Source organism: Magnolia sinica, chromosome 11, assembly GCF_029962835.1.
Source record: "Magnolia sinica isolate HGM2019 chromosome 11, MsV1, whole genome shotgun sequence".
NCBI lineage: Eukaryota > Viridiplantae > Streptophyta > Magnoliopsida > Magnoliales > Magnoliaceae > Magnolia > Magnolia sinica.
The window spans coordinates 30,674,667-30,694,618 of record NC_080583.1 but is presented as its reverse complement, the minus strand read 5'-3'; the positions used below and the strand labels follow the sequence as shown (position 1 = coordinate 30,694,618).

The window sequence follows — 19,952 nt, the reverse complement described above, 5'->3', positions numbered from 1 at the left end:
ACGCGGATTGCGTACTACCCCGCCCGTCCGTAGCTCCGAACGGGCAGATCTGTGGGCGGGCCCACCGTGATGTATCTCTACATCCAAACCGTCAATCCCTTTTCTCAGATTATTTTAAGGCATAAGCACAAAAATGAGTCAGATCCAACGCTCAAGTGGACCACACCAAATAATAAGCTTGGTTGCATTAAAATGCACACAGCATTAATGCCAGTCAGGGGTGCCCATGGGTCGGTTGGGCCTGGTTTTGAGGTGAAACCAGAATAAACCGTTCTTAATGGTTCTCTAACTATCGGAACCGAAACCGGACCGTTAGCACCCTAGAACCAAACTGGAACCGGACCGTGAAGAACGGGTTCAGTCCCGGATTGGATCCACAGTTCTGGGCTTTTAAAAATCCAGCCCAGCTTATGAAATTATAGAGAGCTTTGATCCAACGGCTGAAAAGTAGTATTGGGGTTGATTGGTTTTAATGCATTGCTAGAGAAGAAAGGCAATAAAAAAAAAAAAAAAGGTTTTTTGGCGGTGGATTTCTTCCATTCATAAAGGAGAAAAATTACATGATTTTTTGTGGGAACTGGTGATAGTTTTCTTCATGTTGCAAAGGGATTGCTGAGAAAAGATAGAATTTTGGTTGATGGGTTTTTCATGGATTTGGAGAAAATAGCAGTGGAAATGAGATTGGAATAGATGATGATTCTTAGTAGCTTAGTTTCCATGGATTTGGGAGAAAGATGATAGAGGAAATAAGATCAGAGTAGATGGTGGTGGTGATTTTTGGAGCCGGTGAAAGATTGCTGAAAAGATATTGAAGTTTTGGATGATGGGTTTTGCATGAATTGGGAAAAAAATGGGAGAGAAAGAGATGGTGATGATGGCCTTCCTGTTGTGGCAGAGAGAATGCTGAGAATGGTTTTGAGCTTTGAATGATGTATTTTGATGGGTTTGTGGGAAATTGGCATTTTAATATACAGTGGTGACAATTTTTTTTTGGAATTGCAGATAGATTGCTGAAAAATATTGAAGTTTTGGACAATGGGTTTTGCATGGATTGGGAAAAAATGGCAGAAACTGGCATTGGCCTTGTTTTAATCGCAGAGAGATTGCTTAAAAATGGGTTTTTTTCTATTTTTTGACAGATATATTTTAATGGGATTGTGGAGAAAATGGCAAAAAAATGTTACCTGAGTATACAGTGATGTCCGTTTTCTTGGAATTGCAGAGATTTTGCAGAAAAGATAATTGATTTTTTTATGGTGATTGGGAGTTGGGACGGGCAGACGGCGAGAGAGAGAGAGAGAGAGAGAGAGAGAGAGAGAGAGAGAGAGAGGGCAGAGGGACTGAGGGAGGGTAAAGGGAGTGCGGCGAGACAGAGGGCAGAGGGCAAGGCGTTAAACGACTTCGGCATTTGGGTTTTTTTTTTTGGTTTTAAATACATTGGATCCATGGTTCCTGTCACGGATCGGTTCAACGGTTCGGATAAGGATCATACGCATCTACTGATGTCCAATAAATGGGCAGCAATCCGACGGTCAGATAATGATAATAAAAAAGTGGAATTTTCGTTCATGACACATGTAGAGACAATGACCATGATTTGAATTAGTTACATGAGACGCATACAATTCAAAGTAATTTGCATGTTTGGCCCATGGAATTGAATGGTATTGAATTGTATTAGATGTAATTAACTAATCCCATGTTTGGAATAAAATTTTTGCCATAGGAAAACACCGAATTAAGTAAAATCATGTTTGGTGGACCATGGAACAATAATAATAATATTATTATTACAATGTATGTTGTCACTTGTACATATATATAACCAGAACGTCACGCGTAAACATTGTATATGGATGGATAGAATGGATAAACACATGTATCAATATAGGGCCCAGAAGATTTCGAAATCCATGGAAATCTGCATGGGATCACCAAATGCAAATCCGGACGCGGATTAGCTAGTGACAGGTTGAGTAGCCGAGACTCGCTACTGAAGTTACGTCACCTAGTTATGTGGTCCCACCATGATGTATGTTTTATATCCACACCGTCCATCCATTTTTATAGATCATTTTAGGGCATGATCCAAATAATGAGTGAGATCCAAACCTTGAGTGGACCCCACCAACCACAAAAAAGTAGTGGAGAGAATGACGCCCACCATTAAAAACTTATAAAGGCAACAAAAGTTTTCGATCAAGCTGATATTTGTGTTTTCCTTTCTTTAGTGTATGTTTTAACTCATGAATAAGTTGGATCTTAAATAAACATCAAGGGAAAACACAAATATCAGCTTGATCGAAAACTTTCGTGGCCCTTAGGTTTGGATCTCACTCATTCTTTGGATCATACCGTAAAATGATCTCTAAAAATGGATGGACAGTGTGGATATAAAAATACATCATGGTGGGACCCAAAGAACTAGATGACATCACTTCAGTAGCAACTCTTGCTACTCCTAATTAACCCGCGTCCTGCAATTCCTTGGGACCAAATGGAATTCCATCCAACTAAATCCCAACCTTTCCCATCCTCTTCAAATGTCGGATGGAATCGCATGGACAAAATGCAATCCTATCCCACTTAATTCCATCTAAGACACTGCACCAAACGTCCCCAATAAAAGTGCATGGTTGGACAGAGAACGTTCATGTAACTAACCAAACATCATGAGGTCCACTGATTGGAGGGTACAGATCATCCGGCCATGCATTCATGCTTGCCCAGGAGCCTTCGCTTATACCAGCTAGCCAGACGCTTTGGAATGGACTTGGGCGTATGACTACTTGGGCTGGACATGGTTTTGTCTGATCACAGCGGGCTAACGGCGGCTTGGCTCGGGTTCAGCCCAGCCCACTTCCACCTATCAGTTTAGCTCGCCCAGCATGAACTAAAAAATAAGCCATATCCAAAACTCAAGTGAGCCTACCCACAAGAAACACAGAAACTTTCCTGTAGCCCACCGATATTTATATGCTACAGCTTCAGCGATCCATACTGGGATGGACGAGGGGAAAACAATTATCAGCATGATCCAAAGCTTTCGTGCGCCTTATAAGGCATACAATTGCCACTGTTTCTTGTATTGTCGCCAATTGAGTTTTTAATCTTACTGATTTTAAAATTCAAGTCTTAACCTGAGTGGGCACAAAGATGGACGGACAGGATATAGACATCATGGTGGCCCCACATATCTTTTGTTTACTTCGGCTCTCTAATAGCGGTTGGAAGAACTGCCCACGAAAGGAAATGTGTGGGAACAGAAAAGGTCTTGGTATAATACGGTGCCACAGCTACGGTATGATAGTGGATTTTGTAACTCCATTTTGCATTTTAGATGATGATTGATGATATGAAACGTTTATAAATGAACATGCGAAACAGGCAAAATCATAAACTTTTATTTTTGTTGTACTGAATTCAACTAATTACAGAAGAAAAAAAAAAACAATTTACTATTTGCAATTTGGCCCACTTACTTTTTTATCTTGATTTCCACACCCAAATCCCGTTGTTTCTCTAAAAAATTAAAAAGGGTTGCCCAAATTAAGTTAGAAATGGATTAAAATTTAAAATTTGAAAAAAAAAAAAAAAAAAACTAATTTTATAAGGTTTTTTAAAACTGAAAAGGGGAGCCAGCTATACATCCACGATACTATCAAATATTTTGTTGATGCTAAAAAGAATATAACAACAATATTTCTAATATATCTATATTGTATCGATATTTGGTCGATACAATGCGATGAAATGCAAAAATGGTCATTTGACTTCCGGGCTATTTAATGTCTCACATCAGCAAACAACGGCCGGCATATCATATAATTCCTGACCAGGAGGCAATTGGAAGAGCTAATATATTTTCATTTTTGAGGGAGGAGGAATTACACCATACATGACCCACATATTTGCACAATTGGGTTCCATGGTTCAGCAATTTAACTAATTGGGTAGATGGGTCCCACGTAGACATCATTAAAGATTTCTTTCATCAGACAATCTTAATATTTTAATCTGTGTCTTAATAAGTATTAAGACGAGAAATACAACAATGATTCCATCCAACTCAAAGGTTCACTAAGATCTTTTTATCGTGGAGATTTTTGGGGCAATCTAAATATACAGTCCATCGATGGTGAAACTCGACGGACCAAACAATGATCCTAACCATGGGCTCCACTTGTCAGAAATGAACTCTTTCAATGTTCATCACTCCTCGGTCTGATTGTCTTGCTTCCACTCTCTCATCCACAAAGGGTACTTGCTCATGGGTCAATGGTAAACCATGTGGGTTTCAACACTAGGATCATGGGTTCGAGTACTCATGTGGTGTGTTAAAAAAAAATAATCTTACACACCCCACGTGGGCACTAAAACCCTTAACCTCAGTGTTGAAACGCACTGTCTCTACCACTGACCCATGAGTCAAAACCCATAGTTGTAACTCTTACTTAAGGGGAATTGGGGAATTGCACTAGATTGGTTTTAACCCTCACTGAAAAGCGAGCGTCGGTACCTGACCAATTTGGGAATGACTCTTGCTCTTGAGTGGTCTAGGTGGGAAGATCACAAGATTAAAAGACTCACATCGACTCCTCCATTCCTTCAGTTAGTCAAGGAAACTGTCCATCTCCGAGCTGTGTACCACGACAACTTGGCTTGAAAACCTATCAATGGTCCCTTTGCTTAACCTTTTGTTATTCCAATTTAGAGGCACATCTCTTATAGTTATATAATCGATTTTCTTGTGTGAGGGACCAGTTTGATTTTCTCCGCAGCAATAAGTATTGAAACGCACTGTGTTTACCACTAACCCATGGGTGAACCCATATTTTTAACTCTCGCTCAATAGGGAACTGCACTAGATTGGTTTCAACCCTCAGAGCAAGGGCTGGTCTGCTTGAATCTCTTGGAACGACTCCTACTCTTGGGTGCTCCAGCTGGGAAGATCACAAGATTAAAAGACTTGGTTCGACTCCTCCATTCCTTCGAGTCAGGGCTGAGTTGAGCTGAACGAGTCAGAATGACTCATAGGATCAAACCCGATCAGGTCCTAGCAAGTGGATCCCATCGTGATGTTTGTGAAAAATCCATCCCGTTCATTCATTTTGCGATCTCATTTTAGGACATACGACTAAAAAAGAGACTGATCCAAAACTCAAGTGGGCCACACAAGAGGAAACAGTGGTGATCCAAAGCTCGTCCGAGTCGCATTTGGACTCGTCCGGGTCAAAAGATGATGAAATTGGAAGGAACCAAACTGCAGGAGGATGAATGAGAATCCACATATGAACAGAATCTTTAAACCTCAACCACAAGTTCCAGATTTCTGAGCCCACCCCATCAACTCTCTCAATACCCATAATTTCAATATTTTCCTTATCTTATGAATCGAATACATACAAAAATAAAAATCTCTTCATACTTCGTACGCTAAATATCTGTTTCTTTCTTCCAAGAAATAGAAGGAAAGGAAAAATGCTAGCTCTAAAGCCTTCAATCCTCTCTCCTTTCCTTTCCTCTTCAAACCCTAACCCTAATTTTATTCACGCTAAGTAGATCTTGAAATAGGGAATCGTTGAAAAATAAGATTAACATGTAAAAAAGATTGGATGAAATTATTCCATTTTATTAAGCCCATGTAAATGAATAGTTTTTTTTTTTTTTTTTTGAAAGATGACTTGTATTAAAAGCAAGAAAGGGAAAAAAAAAAAACACAAAAGAAGGGAGCTGCAGAGTAAGCAGGCCCCTAAGACAGAAGAAAAGAAAGATCTACATTGTTTCCTTCCCTAAGGGACACCCATTCAGCTATGAAACATTTAGCAGAAGAGGAAACTAGATGGGAGGGCTTCGCTTCATTCTGAAAACACCTCTTGTTTCTTTCGATCCAAAGTGCCCACCACATCACCAAAATTCCCGTCTGCCATATCCTTGATTTGAGTTTCCCTATGCTGACCCCATGCCAGGCTTTCAGGAGCATATCCACATCCTTTGGGAAACACCAATTGATCTTGAAACTAGTAAGAATGGCAGACCAAACTGAGTAGGCGAAAGAACAGTGGATGAACAAGTGGTTAACCGATTCTTCAGCGGACATACAACATAAACAGATATTTGGGAGAGTCATTCCTTTTTTCCTAAGGTTATCCAGGGTAAGGATTCTATTGTTCCCAGCCAGCCAACCGAAAACCTGAAACTTTGGAGGGCCTGCGTATTTCCAAATAAAGTGGGGGTGTTGAGAGGGGTTAGTATCATTGTTGGATGAGAGGATCTCGAAAAAAGACTTGACCGTGAAAACCGATGACTTATCAGTTTTCCAGATGATGTTTTCCTTGCAGGCTTGATTTAGAGACGCGTTTTGGATGAATTGCAGCAATTCCACAAAGTGATCGAATTTCCAATCCTCAAGGTTCCTCCTGCAGGGGATATTCCAAACAACATTGTCCGCTAGAAGGGAATAATTATCAGTAATGAAATTATTCTTCTTACTCGCCACCTAGAAAATGGAAGGGAATTTATCCTTCAACGGCATATCTCCTATCCAAATGTCTTGCCAGAACCGATTACAGTGTCCCTTACCCACTTCAAATCTGATCATACGGGTGACCTCTTCTTTCATCCGACTAATTCCTAGGCTAAACAAATCAACATGTGGGCCATAAAAGTGGGCTCGCGTTTTCGAAATGCTTGTAATGTAGGAAAAAAAACTTGAAGTAAGATATCCAGGCAAAAATTTCCCACAGGAGTGACTCTTGTTAGCAAGGATAAGTTAAAGAGAAATCACAAGCATAGGAAGGTACTTCTACCAAATTCTGCATTAGCAGTTAAAATCTCAAAGTGAGACATTATTAAAATGGACCAATATCAAGGGACTGTTTAAAACCAGGTAGCTTAACACTTCGATGTACCCTTAATTTCTCACCGTTTGACAACAGGCAAAAATCCAGATGCAAATGGAACTTGGGACTATTTGAAACTAGATATGTTAACAATGCAGTGGGCACTCAATTTTAAAACACCTGAGGACGTGCAGGAATCTCAATGCAAATAGAAATTGGGAGTGTTTAAAAAACCATATGTTAAAACAGATTTGGGACCTACTTGGGGACAAGTTGCACTGACCAACAAGCCCCACTTATACAAAATGAACAATGGAATGGCATTGATATAAATTCTATACATTATGTCACCACTGTTTCATGTGGTGTGGTCCCACTATGATGTAAAACAAATTTGGGCCCTACTATGATGTAATTGTTTTATCCACACCATCTATCCGTTATTCTAAATCATTTTAATTCATCATCCCAAGGAGTGAAACAAACATTACAGTGGCCTAAGGAGTTTTTTAATGGTTGACTTTCAATCATTACTATTTTGTGTGGTGTGGTTCACCTGAGATTTAGATATGCCTCATTTTTGGAATCAAGCCCTAAAACGATCCAAAATAATGAATGGACGGCATGGATAAAAAAAAAAAAATACAAGATGGTGGACCTCACAGACCATTGGACATTACCCATGCCTCTAGCCAAACTGCCTCCGTCAACCCCGACGGAAAAAATAAAACAAAGAAAGAAAGAAAGAAAGGAAAGGAAAACCAAATAAAAAAAAAAAAAGAAGGAAAGAAAGAAAGGGGTTTTCTAGGCCACCAACCGGCTTCAATACACAGATGCAAGTTGCAAGCTGCGATTCTTCCCATAAAGTTTGTAGGTAGGCCTCTTCAATGCATGTTGCGATTCTTTCGAAAAAATTTCATTTCAAAATTTCCAACCGTTACTTGTATCAAAGATATTGGTAACTTGAAAAACAACTCAAGTGCCTGTATCATTTTCGCCTCTTTCTCCTGTAAGAAAGTCACAGGGTGAGAGAAAGTTACCTGTGACTTTCCTCCCCCAAACACCAACTATAACAAAGTCACCTGTAACTTTGTTACATTTTAGAAAAGTTACAGCATCCAAACAGGCCCTTATTCTGTCATAAATGGGATGGGTATGCTTAGAGTATATGGTGGGCAATCCAAGGTGAGCTGGACCCAACCAGGAAACTGGTGGGCCTGGAATCTCAAAAGACGGATTTCCCAGCCCACAACTAGTTGGCCCGAGTACTTCAATTGTGGCCCACAAGTTAAGCGCTGAACCCACCAATGTTGAAAATGTCAGGCTGGCTCATGGGCTGTAATGTGGACATGATTTGGTACAGCCCATGTTGGCCCACTTTCAACCCGAACCTTTTCTCCATATACAAAATGAACCCTGGTTGAGCAATAAATGATTATCTGTAATTAATTTGGATTAGTATTTGAAAAACCAAAAAAAAAAAAAAAAAACCAAGATTCATTTTGGACGAGCAAATGATCTTCGTTTGCTGAACTGATGTCCAAAATTGAACGTGATCTGGCCCATATGATGGCCCCACCTACCATATGAATGCTCTAGATCCTGGCAAACCTCCAAGTCTCATGGATGACAATTAAGTTGTGAAACTATGATAAAAGTTGTGAAGCTGATGTACAATCATACACATCTGTAGATCGTCCATCATGTTTATACCAACTGTAGATCTTATGGCTGCCCAGGAATCAGGCTGTTCTATTCGTTTATGTTGGACTATTTGGTTGAATTAAATAGACTATTTAAAATAAAGAACCAAAAAAAAATAAAAAATTGAGATAGAAGACTCATAGAGTTGAGTTGAAGCGTGCCGTGACTCACTCTGCTTAAAATCGAATTGCTCCCCTTGAACAGCATCCCAAGTGCAACAAGTTTCCAGAGCAATCGACCTCCAAGATACAACGACTATAACCCGGTCCCAGTGGTGCACTCGCTATACGCGAGCTCGAACCACTTGCAGTATAATCCAAAATTGCTAAGTTAGCTCAGCAACCAAAAACTCATAAGCCAAAAGACAGAGAGAGATAAGAGTAGAAAGGATTTTCATTTGAAAATGGAATAGAAGTCCTTATATAAACTCTGAAGTGGTGCATTAAGCATCCATTCGAAAGGGTTTGGTCCGTTGGATTTAAACCCAATAGGTGCGATCAACTGATCGGTTACATCTTCTAGTTTAAAATGAAAAGGAGTAAGTGCGAGTACATTCTCTCATAAGTAAAATCCCACAAGTACCCATATACACACAAACCCGACCGAGTACACCCGCATTGAAAGTCCTCGGGTGTTACCATAAATTTAGTCTACCATATATATGAGTACGATACCAATTTAACTATTCTCACCTTGCATCTATCCTCAAACCTGAATCTGACCACTGGGAATGACCTTCATCCATAAATCAAGTCATCCGACCGTTGATCATGTGGTCGGATACATGTACCTTTCCTCGACTAAATCGATGAATAACTCTTTAACCATAATGATTTAGATGCAAGTTATTTTGTAAGAATTATTTAGAAATAGACATAGAACCAAGTAGAACTGTTAGATTTCACAAAACTCTTAGATTAACAATAATTACAAAAATGCCATCAACCTATACCTTGAATTCAAATTCACATGGTTCTCATGATCCGTTTCATGTGAAATTTTATACCGGGTCTAATTATCATAAATCAACCGTACACATAAAATTTCAGCCCTTAGATCCCATTAATTTAGCTACTTGATCCCTACATCCGTCCGTACACTTATCAGATCAAGATTCTGATCCGTTCACCTTGTTCACACCATATGAATATGCTTAACCCACCATTAGAATTACAATCTGAGAAACCTACACGTGTGAATAAGACACCCTAATCTGACAATACACATGTTTTACCCCTAATCCTCCTGAAACCCGCTTTACATATTATCCATTTACGAAACTAACCGTATACCCACCTACATACATAGTAAGAGTGTTAACCATTAAGTTCTCTTATTTTTAGCTAGTCATCTGACCCCCGGTCATATTTGGATCTGCCAAACGGGCCACAAGAACATCACGGTAAACCGATCATCATGAAGATCTTAGGTTCTAAGTCCAAACTGCCCGGTAACTTATTGATTAGAGGTGTACAAATATTCTTTTGGAATTTTGAAGTATATTAGCCATTAAAAGAATATTTTATTCATCCTCGGGAGATCGGGACCCAAACTGGATCACATGAAAGAGCACGAAAAATGATGCATGTTCGTCAAATTTCAAGACATTCGGACGGCACATTTCGACATAACGGGCGTCGGATGCCGGTTAAAAAATGGATGGCGAGTTCGTAAATAGTGAATGCCATTACATGCCACCATTGATGCTTGAATCGGATAGTATGGCCCACCCGATCAACAGATCTGCCCTATTTTTGGACCTTAATCCTAGCAGGATATGGGGAACACAATGAACAGAGCGGATCGTACAACTATTAGTGGTAAAGTGAACTTCTCACAAAATATCAATTCACTCAAATTTCTACGTGCATGGGGTTTGACGTTAAATACCATTTAATGTATTAACAGATCGTGTGGCCCACCTGGAAAGCGGATCTGACTCAAACTTGGGGCTGTGGGCTACAACGACATGCAAATAGTGGTGAATGGCATGGATTCTCCGAAAGATCATCACAAGTGGACCCCACCTAATCAAACAGAATTGGCATTCTTTCCGCACAAGCTAGCTGTTGTTACAGCGACTAAACCGAGCGGAATGACGGGTTTCACCCCACTTCCCTACCCCGCGTGTGGGTCACCTGATCAATGGATTCCCACCATATTTTGGCCCTTGGCCTAAAACAACCCTACAAAACTAATGAACGGATTAGATCTCTGAGAATGCCATCAAAGTGGACCCCACTCAATGCTACAGTAAGTCTCAACTCTCCAAGATAGAAATCCTTCCGAAATATGTATTCAAATTCAAAAAGAACTACCTCCGTTTCTTCCTCCTAAAACAATCACGTCCCAACTACGATTAACATCAATAGATCAATCATGTTCCAACTAGGATTAGCATCAATAGATCTCACCACTCCATATGGGATGATCCCCACCCTCAGTGGACCCTGCTAACTGAAGGACCGATTTGGAAAAGGAACTCTCTCGCATGCTACACCAATGCCCATGAAAATCGTCATTGTAACGATATGTAGTTTAGATTTGGGGTGTGCCCCATTAGCATGGGCCACTTGAGTTTTGATATTGCACCACCCATAGTCAGATGGCCTAAATAGGACCCATAAAACATGACAGACGGTATGGATCTCACTAATCCTCACTGAAGGCCCCACACATTGGTGGTGCATGTACACATAATGTGTACACTCCTGAGGATCACCAAAACCAAGGATAGCCAAGATTTCAGCCAAGATTTCACGTGAAGGATATGCACGGGTCCTCATGTTTACAAAAGACTTCCCGTCCCACCAGTATAAGCCACGACAGAAAGAAAAGAAGAAACGTGGGAGGAAGAGGAAGCTGAAAGATTCAGGTAAAACCCCAGATCTGAACTCCAATTTCCACCATTATTAGAATTTTTCCGTTCTCCCATTTAGTTGGATTTAAATTCTCCTGTTTTGATCGCCTCATGTAGTTTTCTGTTTTAAAATTTCGATTCCAGTTCTAGTGCGGATCTCTTGAAACCGGTTGCATTTCGGCCACATTAAAAGGTCTGGCTCTCACCTCCTGATTTTAATATATAAATATCTATCTTTTCATCCATTGCTATAAAACCCCTCTCTTATTGGTATTATTACCAAATAAATCCTAATCGTGCACGCCAGTTGGCCGAAGTTTTCCATCCCATCTGCCGACTTGGATGGGGTACTACTTCTCTAGTAATCTGAGAGGCCCACATGATCTCTGGTTTGATCACTATACATATATTCCATGTGGAGTGTGGTTAACGTTACCTGGATCTTACATATATCAATGTTCAACCCGGCTAGGTAATCTAGACCTTAGGTTGAGATCTTAACCCTAAATAGTTTGTAAGCTTGAACATAACTGTATAAATTTATAACTCATGATAGGGTCTGATTCTAAGGAAACACGCACTCCCTAGCAACACTGGTAGGCGATTCAAAGTATAAGGTAATGATTTTTCCCCTTAAGCTTTCTATTTCCAAATTGGTTTAAGTTATAGTCTTTATCAAATGTTAAAATTGTTAATACATAGCATGCGATCTCTTATATGATTTATATATGATTTACGATTGATAATTGTGAAACATGATTGCATGTGATAGTTGTTACATGATAGCTCTCATTTTAATTTATAGTTCACGTTATGACTTGTTTTGATTATTATGCTTAACATATGCCTGTCATGCTATAGCAGTATATTTTTACATGAATTGTTGTAAGTCATTATGAACCTATATTCACTACACTTATTAGTGGGTAAACCCTCTAGTGTATGTGAACCCATACTTAGGATGTAACATGATGGAGTGTGGAATCGAATGAACCCTCGATTGGAGGTTATGTGGGACATGGAAGTCCCTACTCAATTAATTTGATTGGTCACTGATTGATGGGTTTCATTAAGCATCATAAGGTGAGAGAAATCTCATGAGCCGGAGATAGTGGTCATGGGACACTATGCCCAAGCTGTCGGCCTACGCTGGGTGACGAGCTCCCTATAGTGACCATTGAGTTACTTAAATTGGCTGATTATAATTGGAATAATAACGGGTTGGCTGATCATGCATCCATAGCATGTTGGCGATGACGGGTGGCTAATTCTGGATGTTGTAGCATATTTCCCTTAGGGGCATCTAGGGATTACTTTGCTAGCTCCCAGACCACCGACTATCGACCTATTTGTCCGACTGGATACATCCCCAGGTCGATGATTGCATGGGTGACGAGCCCAAGTCCGACTGGATAAACATCCCCAGGTCGATGTGCATTCATGCATCCATGCATATAAAAAGACTGCATCATGTACTATTTTGAATGTTTGTTGTTTTTAACTATGCTTAGCTAAGGCGGCGGTGTGTAATCTTGAGGGGAATTCACACTGAGCTGGCCACTCATTCATCGAATATCCAACCGTACAGAGTATGCAGGTATAGGTGGAGAAAACGATAGTACTGACCCTGATGGTACGATGGTGGAGCCTGAAAATGGATATTACGAAGACGAGCCGCAACAAGAAGCGGCCGGTTGTTTCGATTTAAATTAATAGCAGTAGTGCTCTTATGTTTAATTTGATACATTGATAATTTTTGTTTTAAAATAAAAAAAAAGTGTAATAAGGCCCCCAGCTGAGTGGGCTAAATAATTGAGCTTATATGATATTAATCCATGCTTGCTTACGCTATCATACTCTGATTTTAATCTTCCGCTAGATCTCTGATTTGTTAACTCTCGGGTTTCCAGAACAAGTCTCGTAATTGTGTTCTGGAAACACGGAGTACCCATATACACACAAACCCGACCGAGTACACCCGCACCTGCGACCCAGTCCGCCCCATCTCGTCGTGCACACGGATATAGACTCGAACTCGGAGCGCCTCGGCTTGGCTTGGCGTGCGCATGTGGTCAATGACATAGATTAGAACTATTGGCATGCCCACCTCCCAAGACCAAATTCACATGCCCCCTGAAATGGGGCTCAAGCTCTAAGGCAAAAAAATCTATCTTATATATAAGAAAATTTTCTTGGACAAATTTAATGTAGAACTAAACCCACAACTCGAAAGTAATAGAAATTTCAAATTTGGAGGGAAACCAAAATATCAATTTTTCAATTTTTTAATATAAAATTTGAAACAAAATATAACATTTCCCCACATGTTTCAAAAAAAAAATCTTTCGGGTTAACGCGTAATAGTTGTGCAATGGTGTCGGTCTTACCATAAACTTGAACCAACATTAGAGTAATCAAAACATGTTTACAGGAATCAGGTGACACCATTATCTTGAACTTGAATCCTTTTAGTGTAAATCATAAGTACATGCCACTCACACAACTCTTCCTGTATAAGTAATTCTAATGTTCGGTAATTTTCGGTCATACACCATTACCTGAATTTTATGAGTGCTCTAGAGAATTCGCCCAAATTCTTATAGGAAGTAGCCTCCACCTCTACACCCATATGGGTGAATTTCATCAAGTGTATACAGCAACCGTATACACCACCAAATATATGGCTATGAATTCATTAAGAGTTTCAAAAAACTCATCCTTCTACGTTGTTGCTCGCACTGTTACACCATAGAAGGGGCTTATTTATATCAGTGCAATCATCTACCTCATGTCTTGTTGTTTACCGATTGAACATATCTCATAAGATCTCCACTTGTATAGGTTGGGTTGCCGACACTGGCAACTTATATATTAGGCTTAGCCCCATTTCCTTCAATGTATCATTGACTAATCTTTTAGATAGTCATTTGGTCAGAGGATTTGTTAAATTCTTTTCTAACTTGACAAAGTCAATAAATATGACTCCATCACATAACATGTGTTTCACTATATTATGTTTGAGCCAACATTTTCCAAGGTAATAAACTTGGATTCCATAGTTGACCGAGCGATACATGTTTGCTTAGTAGACTTCCAAGAGACTGCTCCTTCGCCTAAAGTGAAGGCATGTTCGCTAGTGGATTTTGTCTCATCTGAATCAGTGATCTGGTTAGCATCATTGTATTCTTCTAATACAGCAAGATAATCATTATAATGTAAACCATAGGCCATACTACCTTTTAGGTATCTCAAAGTCCTAAACACGGCATTTAAGTGTTCTTTTCTAGGGTTATGTGTATGTCTACTTAGCCTTCCTACTATAAAAGCTATGTTTGGTCTAGTACAATTTGTTAGATACATGAGGCTACCAATTATCTTAGAATATTCCAATTGAGACATACCACTACCTGTATTTTTAATGAGAGTTACACTGTAATCATAAGGTATACTGGCAGGTAAACAATCAAAATGACCAAACTTTCTCAGTAGCTTTTCAATGTAATAAGATTGTGATAATACAATATCACCATCTGTCCTGGTTATATCAATATCTAAGATTATACTAGCCTCTCCTAAGTCTTTTATGTCAAATTTAGATAACAAAAATTTCTTAATCGCATTAACTAATTTAATATTAGTTTCAAAAATAAGCATGTTGTCAACATAAAGGTAGATAATAACATAATAATTTTCATAAAATTTATTATATACTGTAACATCCTGGATTTTCACCATTTTGAATTTTCAAAAAAAATTCTTTTTATATAACTAGCCTACGTCATCACTTATTGACCCTCGACGCTTGAGGTGAGCCTATACATAGGTGATACCAATAAAGAACCACATGAATCTGATTAATCAACCATAGGAAGCCAACGAATCCCCCCTATAACTTAAACCTCGAGTCTAGCCTCATGAATTGTTCATCTAGAGCTCAAATCTAGCCAACCTATCACTGACCAATCGAGATGACCACAGTTAACTTAAAGATCTACCCAAAGCTGAGACAATTAAGGGTCGGATCTTAATTAACAAACTAAAGTGACCCAATTATCCGTTTAGCCTAAGAACCGATGGTTTAGAATAATTATGACCGAATCGCTATTTTCGCTAACTGCGAATAGGCCACACTATGGACTTAACTAATCCAGACTTTAACCATTGCACACAAAAAATCTCTCTACCCAATTCATTCCAAAAATGCCCCAATTATCTGAACAAGCTCTAGGCCGCTTATTAGTGGGCTACTAGTTCCGAAACTATAGAATAATGTTCGTCTCAATGGGCTTAACGTCCATCGCGGGTGGCAAATCAAGATAGTACTCAGAACTGCACAACTTGTGCCAGAGGCCGGGTGCTTGAAATGCGCAAATACCCAGGGCTGAAACCTATAACTTAAGTGAAATGAACCTCCCATTATTTCGTGAAGTTGTGGCTTTCCGACCGTTAGATTGCGACCGAACTCGAGATATGAGTTAAGGATATTTTCCTACTCATGTCTGTATAACTGGAGCCCTGATCGAACATCAATGACCGTCGATCGCAAATAAAGCCCCTGCAGTCAATCAAGACATCCGATTGCCGCCAAATTTGGGTCAATCACTCATCTAGCGATGGGGCACCCACCCCATAGCACAGATGGGTCAGGGGGCCCCTATAATAGCCATATGGGCCAAAATTCAGCCCACTAGGGGCATACATGCTAGAAGAAGGGCCCCCAGGGCCATTTGGACATAAAATCTGGGCTATATAAGGCCCGAAAATTCACTCCCTCACCTCATACGAATTTCCAACTACAAGGGAGAGAGGGAGTGATGGGTTTTGGAAGAAAGAACACCTTGGGGAGCTGATTTGGGGAAAATCCCCCTTGCCGCCGCCCACAACAGACCTCGCAACCGCGCCCCACCATAGAGAGCGGCCCACCGACAATAGAAAGGTAAATCCTCCAGCCATCTTCAAATTTCAGCCTTGTAGGCCATTTGCATGCGCCCTTACAAAATTGGGGGTCGAGTAGAAGTCCAACTCTCGAGTTCCAACGCATCACTTATGCAACATATTTAATGATGATTAAATGTTGTCTGTATTAGTGCATAAAACATGAATAAGATTAAGCCAAATCAGCAAAACATAATCCAGGGACAGTTGAAATACACAAGCGGAAGACTGACTCAAATATGTATAACTTTATAATTCAGTATAAGTCCCCAAAGTATGTATGCATTACCAAGTCAATAATTACATGTATTGTTTTAAAATACAAAATGTCAAAAATGTGAGAGTCCTCTATAAGTATAACCCTAAAGCCCCGCCGATCATAACGGTCTAGGTAAACCCGCTAGAACCGCATATATGAGAAGGCATCCTCATCATCTACGAAGTCCGCCTCTGCCTCATCAGTCGGGTCTCCATATGCAACTAAGACAGAGTCTAGTTGGTGTGTACAATACCGTCCCGTAACGTGGGAGTGAGTGATCAACTCAGTGGAACAATAAAGCAAAGGTTAACTTTTCTCATTTCAATCAAGCAGTAATGATAAAACAATACAATCAAACATCCCTAAGTACTCTAATTAATGTATGAATGGTATGAATAAATGATGCATGCCCTCGCCTGCACTCCCTTTATGATCTTCATCTAACGGTCACGCATGTCAGTCACTTCCTCAGTGCTCTGCCCAACGCCAAACGGCACATACAGTGCAGTGCATGAACGTGATTACCAAGTTCTTATTAGTCCTTTTTATATAACAGGATTGGGAAGCTAAGGTACCTCCCTTATATCAATTCCCAAACGGTGATCCATTCTAGGGTCATCAATCCTAGTAAATCTCATATGATGATATGGTTCTAGGTTGCTGCAAAGGGCTCGTTATCTTATCAGTGCAGGCCTAGTTTGTACTCTTGTTGCTACGTAAGGGCTCGTCACCTCTACGTAGTCTTAGCATAAGCTCGAGGTCACTACAAAGGGCTCGTCACCTTATCAGTGTAGGCCGACAGCTCGAATACAGTGTCCCATACCACCGTATTCGGCTCACGAGGCTGCGTTGCTCACTGGACACTATGGGGAGGCTCGTCACCCCAGCATAGGCCGACAGCTCGACCACGGTGTCCCATACCACCATGCTCAGCTCATGAGTCTTAGCGGATCAAGGTACCAAGGTTAAAGGGGTTTTCACTGGTGAGTTTGGTACCTTAGATTCAAGCAGTAGCGTCCATACATGGTGAACATACATTGGGTCAATCGGGTTACTTGACAAGCTCAACTAGTACGAGCGCACGTTGAGTTGATCGACATGAAGTGCGTAAGCACTCGTGTGGCCTAACCACCGCCAACATCCCAAGTACGGGCTCCGATTCATCGATCACGTCCCTATGTGGCAAAATCAACCTCAGCCACCTATTCAATGCCTATTACCGATTGCCTGAACTATTTTGTAGTCTCAAACACATTCAATTATAACAAATAATCATATAAGCTAATCAGAACAGTAACGGATCAACAATTCCAATCATACAAGCATGTGAGCATTTGATGGATTTCAACTTAAACAAGAATTCACACATATGCAGTCCCTAAGTAAAATAGACAAAGAATATAAGTTACATGGAGGAAATCATACACATCATCAAGATAGTTGAGAATCTCTTCTCAACGCCCATATAAAGTACAACTTATTACACACTTGTTCATTCAGACACTTCTACAAACACTTAGACTACATATTCCAACATACATGACATATGTTGGTGATAGCACGTATTAGGGCAAATCCATTCACTAAGGAATTGTCACGTATACCTCAACCATATTTCTACAACAGTTAATCATGGCAAATCCATATCCAGAATCCATACTCATACAAACATTTCAACAGACAAAAGAATACACTATATTCAACATAGTTCATATATATGTGTAAAGTGCGGGAATAACGTGTTAAAGCATGTGATAGCAATTCAAGTCAGTCATAAATCATTAACTGACATTGAAGGCCTTGAAAACCATAACCTAAATATTTATAGTCCGCACCTTTCACCGGTAGACTTGTAGCAAACTCAGTTTTAAAAGCTAAGTCTTGTCTACGGCACCACAATAACCTATAATAGGGAATAGGTTAGTTAATGCATCTATTACGCTAGTCGGAAACCCTAAAACAAGTTAGGGTTAGGTTTTCTTACCCAAGTACGGAGTCGAAATCGCCTGTGTAGCGATACAAGAATGGTGGTTGAGTGCGTGGAATAGCAGGATCGAATCCCAGGAAGAATCTCCAACTCTCACTCTCACTTTCTCTCTTTTCCCTTCTCTTTTCTCTCCTCTCTCTCATAGGGTTTCTCAAATTCGTATGAGGTAAGAGAGAGGGGGTTTAAGGTCCTTATATAGGCCCAGGTTTGATAGGAATGGCCCTAGGGCCAAGGTATACTTAGGTTATATCCAAAGGGCATCTATTTTAACCCAACGGAGTACTTCTAGTGGCCCCCTTTCCACGTACGGTCGGACTTAAGCTCCCTGACCTTGGATCTAGGTCAGGCTGAGTTTTCGTTCCAATCGGGTTTACAGATCGACCGTGTCGGACCAGTTTCAGTTCAACGGTCACGGTCACTCGATCAGGGCCACAAGTACATGGCCATGTATGAGACATTTTTCCTGATTCGAGGGTATATTTGGGTCAGATTCTGACGGTCTGAATCCTTGTATTTGGCTCGCAAGCGACACGACTTAGATTACTTAAATTCGGATTATATTTCTAAATATTTTCACGTTTCTCACATACTTCGCTCCGGGCTCAAGTTGTGCATTTCTAGACACAATTAAGACTTGATTTCTGAGGGGGTTGTCAAGTCCAGTAATGCGGTCATAACTGTATAGTTTTGCGGTTATCGGACTTTCGACGTGCAATCCAAGTCCGATACGGAGTTTCAAGATGCTCCTGAGAGCAACTAGGTTTTGAGATGGATTTTAGATTTCAGGGTAATGTAGCGTGAATGATACTACATGGTTTAGGTCCGCCGCCCACAACAGACCCCGCAACCGCGCCCCACCATAGAGAGCGGCCCACCGACAATAGAAAGGTAAATCCTCCAGCCATCTTCAAATTTCAGCCTTGTAGGCCATTTGCATGCGCCCTTACAAGCTAATCCTATCAGTGCAAGGTTTCGATACACCCATCCACGGACCCGAATCCTAGTGGCGGCGCTAGAAACCCAACAGACCACTACTAGGTGTGGACCATTACCTCTAGATTGCCAATTATCGAACCTATGTCACAAATAATGATTGTGTAGTAAAAATTGTGAATTGCATGCTAAGTGACAAATCCTTAGGCCTATTATCCTCCATGAAGTGAAATTTTCGTTTATAGTTGTCGATTATTGATTACATGCTAGAATAGACCAAATACATTGAAATTTCATGTCCACATGTTCCATATTTTTCCCTGATACATGCGCTTAATTAGCTGATCGTGGTAAATTATGCAATGATTGAATAATGCACTTACATGCCCATTTGTTTGCCCACATTAGTTAGAATATCCTGAAATACTGTTT

The 19,952-nt window shown here is 40.2% G+C and overlaps 1 protein-coding gene across 2 annotated transcripts in view; it reads right to left on the bottom strand.

The window, feature by feature from the left end:
• Positions 1-19,952, bottom strand: part of LOC131219002 (cyclin-dependent kinase C-1-like) — a 119,242-nt gene that overhangs the window by 70,987 nt on the left and 28,303 nt on the right. The gene's annotated exons all lie outside the window — the stretch shown is intronic.